The following is an 8,285-nucleotide window of genomic DNA, read 5'->3' on the forward strand; positions in this document are numbered from 1 at the left end:
CCCAATTGCAATGGCATCTCCTTGGCCCAGTGCTCCGTTTCCTCAGATTAGCTCAGTCTCCTTACCAGGCTGCTGGGGATCCTAACTCTCACTCACACCTTGCTTTCCTGGGACGCTCAGAGAGCACCTGTCCCACTTCAGGAGCACCTGGACTTCCAGGTATGAGGAGGAGTTAGCATACTAGTGTGGATTTCCTTTGAAGAAATATTGGAGCATGCCTTGAGCCTGGAGCGAGGGAGGATTACTGAATATGGGGCCTTAGAGGGGACCCTTTAATTCTTGAGTTCTTAGATTTTCACCTCTACATTTGGGAATAATACTTTGTTCTTTCTGCTTCCTAGGCTCCAAGTTTTTTTTGTTTTTTTTTAATTTATTGATTTATTTTATTTTTTTACAGAGAGGATAGGAGAGGGATAGAGAGTTAGAAACATCAATGAGAAACATCAATCAGCTGCCTCCTGCACAATCCCTACTGAAGATGTGCCCACAACCAAGGTACATGCCCTTGACCAGAATCGAACCTGAGATCCTTCAATCTGCAGGCCAAGGCTCTATCCACTGAGCCAAACTGGTTAGGGCAGCTGCAAGCCTTTTGAAAGGAAATGGAAATTTTACTGTTGACATGTTTTGATTTACTTGTCTTGTGTTTCTAGTATCTAAAAGGGTATCCGGTACATTATAGGTACTTAATATTTAAAAAAAATAAATGTCAGGCACAAATGAGCCAACATTGGAAATGCTATTTCTAGCCCTTTGAAATGTAACAAAGTATCAGTGAATTGGGAAGAAGTTTCTAGTAGAGATGTAATTAGTCCATGCTTGTAGTTTTTCTAACACAGAAAAGATTAAACAGTTGAACTTGAAGAAGCATCTTAGAATTTAAGTTGTCAAGAAGAAAGAGATAAAAGGATGAAAAACAACCTAGTTCTCTCCCTTTGATCTGTTAAAAAATGTAGAGTTAATTCCTTGTGAGTTAACAAGAATTGGTGTTTCCTGGAGCTGGGATGTATGGCTGTTGATAAGCACTTATAACTTCCCTAAGAGCACCCGCCTGCACAGTGCTGCATGGGTGAAATGGATAAATTGATTTTGTTACTCATAACTCTAAATTTCCTTCTCTACGAGTTGCTCTCTAACATACGGAAATAGTGGGGGTTTCACTTACAATATTGATGGTATTAAGAAAAAAAATGGCATAGTCATTATGGTTGCCAGATTTATCAAAGAAAAAAAAAGGACATGCTTCTTAACATAGGAAATATTCAATCTTGTGAAGAATTTTTGTGAGTTTATTTGAGCAAAACTGTTGACAGTTGCTGGGAAACAAAATTTCAGTGGAAGTAATGCTCCAGAGAGTGACAGTTTTGCACCTTGTTTTATACATTGTAATCAAAAGAGGAGACTAGGTCATATGAAATCCATTGGCGATAGATGAGGGAGGCAGGAGAAACCAAAGCAGGGAAACCTCTGAAATAGGATAAAAAATAAGATGATAGACACAGACTTGTTTTAGGTGGGTGCGTGATAATTAACAGTCAACAATTAATAACAATAAGGAGAATTTTGGTATCTGCAGAGTGGTGCCTCTACCTTGAGCTGTCCAGAAAGAGGGAAATTACTGTGACATCAATGATTTGTTATCATGTACACCAGTGGTTGGCAAACTCATTAGTCACAGAGCCAAATATCAACAGTACAATGATTGAAATTTCTTTTGAGAGCCAAATTTTTTAAACTTAAACTTCTCCTAATGCCAGTTCTTCAAAATAGACTCACCCAGGCCATGGTATTTTGTGGAAGAGCCACACTCATGGGGACAAAGAGCCGCCCATGTGGCTCGCGAACTACAGTTTGCCGACCACAGAACTACACTAATAAAAGAGAAAGATACAAACTGACCATACCTTCTCAATACCCACCAACCAATTAGTAGTATGCATATTAACCCTACAAAGTTGGTTAATTTGCATACACAGGCACTGAGTGTCTGGGTGGGGAGAGGGGGAGAGTATGTGTGTGTGTATGTGTGTGTGTGGAGGGGGAGGGGTTTACCCAGGTGTTTGGCACTGCCCAAGCAGCTCCGGGCCTCTGGGCAGGGTGGGAAGGCTGAAAGGCGGCTCTGGGCTGGAGTGAAAGTGGTGCTGGCAGCCAGGGGAAGGAAGATCCATTCTTGCACAAATCTTCCTGCATCGGTCCTCTAGTAGATACAAAAAGACAATATACAGGCTCAGTAAAGGTAGAAACTTAAACCTTTGTCAGAGGAGATACTGGCCTAGGACATGACTACCCATCATAAACTGCTTTTTAGTTTTAAAAAAAATTAATTTTAGTGTATCTTTAGTGATTACTTTAGGTCTCTCAGTTTGCAAGGCTGCCAGGCAGGCTTTCCCTGAGCTAGTCAGGTTAGCAAGCAACCCTTTTTCATCCACACTTATTTGGGACATACTTAAAGCAAAATATCATTTGTTTTTGAAGTTAAAATTTAAAACATACTGAAAGAAATAGTGACAGAAAACTTCCCCCACCTGGGGAAAGAATTAGACTTACAAGTCCAGGAAGCGCACAGAACTCCAGACAAAAGGAATCCAAAGAGGAACACACCAAGACACATAATTAAAATTCCAAAAGCAAAAGACAAAGAGAGAATATTAAAAGCAGCAAGAGAAAAGCAGGTAGTTACCTATAAAGGAGCACCCACATGATTGTCAGCTGATTTCTCAACAGACACCATGCAGGCCAGATGGGAATGGCAAGAAATATTCAAGGTGATGAATAGCAAGAACCTACAGCCAAAAATACTCTACCCAGCAAAGCTATCACTCAGAATCAAAGGCCAGATAAAGAGCTTCACTAATAAAAAAAAAATCCTAAAGGAGTTCATCACCACCAAACCAGAATTATATGAATTGCTGAAGGGGGTTCTTTAGGAAGAGGAAGAAAATAAAGATAAAAATTATGAACAACAAGTACATAACTATCAACAAGTGAATCTAAAAACCAAGGGAATTAAAAAATCTGATGAACAATTTTAATTGGTGAATATAATAGAATCAGAGGTATGAAAGGGGAGTGAACTGATGATTCTCAGGGAAAAAGGGAGTGAGGGGTGTGGGAAGAGACTGAACATAAACTGTGCACCTATGGATGAGGACAATGGGGGGGGGAGGCAGAGGGAGGGGTGGGAACCTGGTGGAGGGGAGCAATGGAGAGAAGAAAAAAATGAACATCTGTAATAATATGAACAATAAATATTTATTTTAAAAAAATTTAACTGGGTGTTCTGTATTTTATCTTTCAACCTATCCAAACCTGTAAAAATAGAGATTTTCTTTTGTGTTTTGATTTTGTTGTAGCTGCATATCTCAGCCTAAGAAACTTGGCCAATTTTCTTTTTAATTCTCCCTTAGTTAATAAAGAGACTTGCAAATATTGTTTAATTAACTAAAAGTTCTCTGATTTTTTTGACAAAAATTTCTGAAGTTGGGGTGGACAGAATACAAAAAACAAAGACCAATTTAAATATAAATAGAAAAAAACTAAGTTGAAATTGCAAGGCTGCCATTAATGTGGCACTGTAAATTACTCATTCTACCATCAGATGGCATTGCATAAGAAAGACTTCATTATTAGAAATGCATTTTTAAAAACAGAATAAGTAGAGGAATGTGGAAATTGCACCAGTGGTTTCAGGGTTAATACTAAGTAGCCAAAGGCCACAGCTTTGTTTTTTAAAAGATCTACCGTATTTTCCGGCGTATAAGATGACCCCTTAATTTTACAGTTAAAACATAGGTTTAGGCCTATATTCGCTGTATAAGACTACCCCCCACTTCCGAGGCAACACCAGTTCTTTTTTTAATAGACCGTCTCTCTGACTCTGGCCAATCTGAGCAGGCTTTTTACTAGAACACAGTGTAGCTTCGGGTACAGAACATGTAAAATTTGCATGTATAAAAAGCCTGCTTGGATTGGCTGAGTTAGAGAGGCGGTCCGAGCAGCCTTGCAGTGATTGGTGCGGGATTGAGTTGGAAAATTCGTTTAGCGGCATATGGAGATGTTTTTCGGGATATACTCGGAGTATAAGACGACCCCTGATTTTTGGTTGACTTTTTTCGTTCCAAAGGTCATCTTATATGCCGGAAAATACGGTAATTTGACATTTAAAAAGGCGAAAGGTTTATGCGATCTGAAGAGAAACCAGAGTTTGGTAATTTGAAATTTAATGAAAACCTGTCAATCCAGGAAGGCAGCAACAAAAGTAAACCAATTTTCTTCTTGAAGTATTAAGTATTATATTGTCCTCTGAAGTAACTTTCTCAAATTTTTACAGTTTAAAGTAAAATTTAGTAAGTTTAAAAATTGAAAAAGCAAACCAGAACCTTTGAAGGATTATATTTAGCTCAAATTAGACATTTAGAGTTTTATTCTTTTAACATTATCTAGGAACTGGAAGCAAAGAAGATTGCTATAATCATGCTTGTTTAAGAGTGAAAAAGTCTTTACATTTGAATTCTAGCACAGAGGAAGGATTATGAAAGCAGCAACTTTAGAAAGCGAGAAAATTGGCCAGTGACCTTTTTGGGTTATTTTTTCTGCTTCAACTTTAAGATAATAACTTTTAGTAATTATCAGTTGTGCCCAGGCAACTGTGGGAAATAATGCCACACACCACAAGAACAATAACAGCTCTGATGAAGAAGGAGTAAAAGAAAAGAGGACTGCGCTTCTGCACATTGATGTTATCCTTTTCCACTTTCCCTGGTCAGTCCTGTGAAATCGGCTAGAGCTATAGAAGATGGAAGTAGAGAGAGAATACCTGTGCCTCTTACCTTTCAGCAAGTGACATCTTTATATGTTTATCTTTGTCAGGCTGCAGCTACAACAAAAATCTGGCACTTTTCCTTGCTGAAGACTTTTATATTGCCTGGATTAATGCCTAAAATAAAGCAAAAATTTGTATTAATATACATTTAATAGAACATCACATACTTAAAAATTCTTAATTTCTAGAACCTTGTATAGTTCATATGATTTAGTTTCTCTTAAATACAAAACTCTAAATAGATGTTAACATCAGGCTTACTGATTAGACATTACTGACCTTTGTTGTATTTTAATTTTTATTCCCTTTGAGGTGATGTAAAGATTGAACATGGAGCCCAGACTGGCTTGGCTCAGTGGATAAAGCGTCGGCCTTCAGACTTAAAGGTCCCGGGCTCGATTCTGGTCAGGGGCATGTACCTTGATTTCCAACACATCCCCAGTGGGGTGTGTGCAGGAGGCAGCTGATGGATGTTTCTCTCTCATCGATGTTTCTAACTCTCTATCCCTCTACCTTCCTCTCTGTAAAAAATCAATAAAATATATTTAAAATTAAAATTTTTAAAGAAGATTGAACATGGAAATTGTGCCACGCCAGCACAGCCAAATGTTTGGTGAGCCTGATGATAGACAAAGAAAAAAAGCTGGCTCTAGGGGAATCTTCTGTGCCTGGCTAAGGCCACAGAACAGATCCAGACTGCAAAACAGAGGCTTTATTTATAGTCAGGGGCAAACAAGGAAATTTACAATGTTCTTGTAAGTTTCACTTGTTTTGACAGCTCTTGCTGCCCCTCCCACAGCCCACTAGCTACCCCGGAAAGATCTAGGGAGCAGTCACAAGATCAAACTAAGAGGACTGTGACCTCCAAGCTAGGAATTGTTTGTGACTTTGCCAGCAGGTCAGTCAGAGGCTTAACCCTATAACTACTCCCAACAGGAATTAACTAGAAGATTGCACTTTGGGAATAACTGGATTTGATCATACTGGATATTAAAACACATTAATTTGTCTTTTAAGTATTTGAAAATTACCGTATATGTGAAAAAAGAGAGTGTAAAACTAGTGGCAAGGATATTAGATTTCCTGTATTCTGGGCAGGCATTGTACAAAGCCATATTTTTAATTCTAAAAACAATAGGTGTGGATGGTAGATAGGTAGATATAAATAGAGAGTGAATGTTTGTCTCTCTTCAGAATTCATGTTGACACCTTATCTCATTGGTGTTAAGAGGTGGGGTTGGGAAGTGATCAGTTTGAGAGTGGAGCCCTCACTAGGGGAATTAGTGCCCTTAGGAAAGAGACTCCAGAGAGCTTCCTGTGAGGACACAAGGAGACAACCAGGAAGTGGCCCTCCCTGGAGACTACGTAAACCCTGAACTTGGACTCCATCTTCCCTGGAACTGTAAGAAATAAATTTCTATTGTGTATAAGCCGCCCAGTGTATAGAAGTCTGATATAGCAGAGGAGACTTTGCAGATGTGGTTAAATTAGGGACTGTGAGATGGAGACAGTATCCTGGATTATCTCTGTGGAGCCAATGCAATCACAAGGGTCCTTATAAGAGGAGGAAAAAAGGTCGAGATCAGTAAAAGGAGACATGATCATGGAGTGGAGTGTGCCAACACTTTAGGTTTTAGAATTTCTAATGCCCAGTATTATAAGATAATTTGTGTTGTTTAAAACCACAAAGCTTGTGGTAATTTGTGAGTTAATAATGTTAGCATCACTGAAGGAGGAACACAGGAGGCCAAAAGTGATAAAGGATTATAAATTTACTAGAGGCCTTGGGGGTAGGGTTCCCACTCAGCCCAGCCTGCACCCTCTCACAATCCTGGATCCCTGGCTCCTAACCACTCTCCTGCCTGCTTGTCTCAATGCCCCTAACACTTGCCTGCCTGCCTGATCACCCCTAACCACCTCTGCCTTGGCCCCTACCACCACGGCTTCATCCAGGACATCTGGGAGGTCACTAGGCTGTCCAGTCTAATTAGCATATTATGCTTTTATTATTATAGATTAATAAAAATCTATAATGGCTTCAGGCCATTGTGTGTGAGGTCCCAGTGGCCATGGGCCGTGAGGCTGCTACCCTAAAGCCACATGGTAGGCTAGAGAACAGGCCAGTGTGGGCTCCAGATCGAGTGAGAAACAGGAGCACAAAAGCAAAAAAGCAAGATTGAGAACTCCTTTGCCTGTAGATTTTAAATTCTCAAAAGTTTGCACATCTGCAGTGGCTCTACCCTCAACCAATTATCTTTTTCCCAGGCTAGACTGACAGACAGGCACCTTCCCTACGTCACCCCAACTTCACTGTGCATGCGCCCATCTTCCCCATCATTTGATCCCATTCCCCTAGTGATTTGCAAGGAATGGACCCATGGTTCCATGTGATGACCATGCTCTTAACGTCTGGCTTCCCCTTTGCTCTCTTCCTATTATTAATATCGGCTAGTTGACCCTGACAATAGCATGCAGGGTTTGGAAAAGCATCCTCAGTACCTGAAGAGATGTAAGAATAAATATAGCTGCCGAAACCGGTTTGGCTCAGTGGATAGAGCGTCGGTCTACGGACTGAAAGGTCCCAGGTTTGATTCCGATCCAGGGCATGTACCTTGGTTGCAGGCACATCCCCAATAGGGGGTGTGCAAGAGGCAGCTGATGGATGATTCTCTCTCATCGATGTTTCTAACTCTCTATCCCTCTCTCTTCCTCTCTGTAAAAAATCAATAAAATAAATATTTTAAAAAAAGAATAAATATGGCTGTCCTTCTCCTTAATGTAACCTGAAAGATCAAGTGCTTTGCTTAATGTCTTAAAAATATAGTTAAAGAAAACCATGGAGAATATTTAATATACATGAATCTTTAGTTCTATTAAAGATTAATATTTTATTTTACCCAACAACCCTGTAACAAAAAAATTTATTGTTATAAATCACTGATAATTGCATTAGATGCATTGTGTTCAAATTTATATTGACTGCATAGACCTAAATAATTTTAATTCTACTAGTATAAACTTTGGTTTTCTTAAAGCTAAGAAGAAATAGTACAGGGTGCATGTACTTTATTCTTTGTTTTCTGAGTTTTGTTATGCTGAATATAAAATCAAGTTTTCCTTAAGGCAACAAAACCTTTATTCTTTTTAAGAATTTTCCATTTTAAGGAAATTGAATGAGCATTGAAAATAAACAAGGCAGTTGATAACAAAGTTCAATATGTACTTATTCGCAATATAGATAACTTCTTCATTAACTAAAAAAATGTTTTTAATCTTTGTTTTGAAGTGGTTTTTTTTTTTTTTTGTGTGTGTGTGTGTGTAAGAGAGAGAATATATCTTTTATTGGCCTCAGAGAGGAAGGAGGAAGGACAGAGAGACAGAAGTATCAATGATGAGAGAGAATTATTGATCAGCTGCCTCTTGCCTGTCCCATAGTGGAGATCAAGCCTGCAACCTGGGCATA

This window comes from Pipistrellus kuhlii, unplaced genomic scaffold (genome assembly GCF_014108245.1).
Source record: "Pipistrellus kuhlii isolate mPipKuh1 unplaced genomic scaffold, mPipKuh1.p scaffold_m20_p_11, whole genome shotgun sequence".
Lineage (NCBI taxonomy): Eukaryota > Metazoa > Chordata > Mammalia > Chiroptera > Vespertilionidae > Pipistrellus > Pipistrellus kuhlii.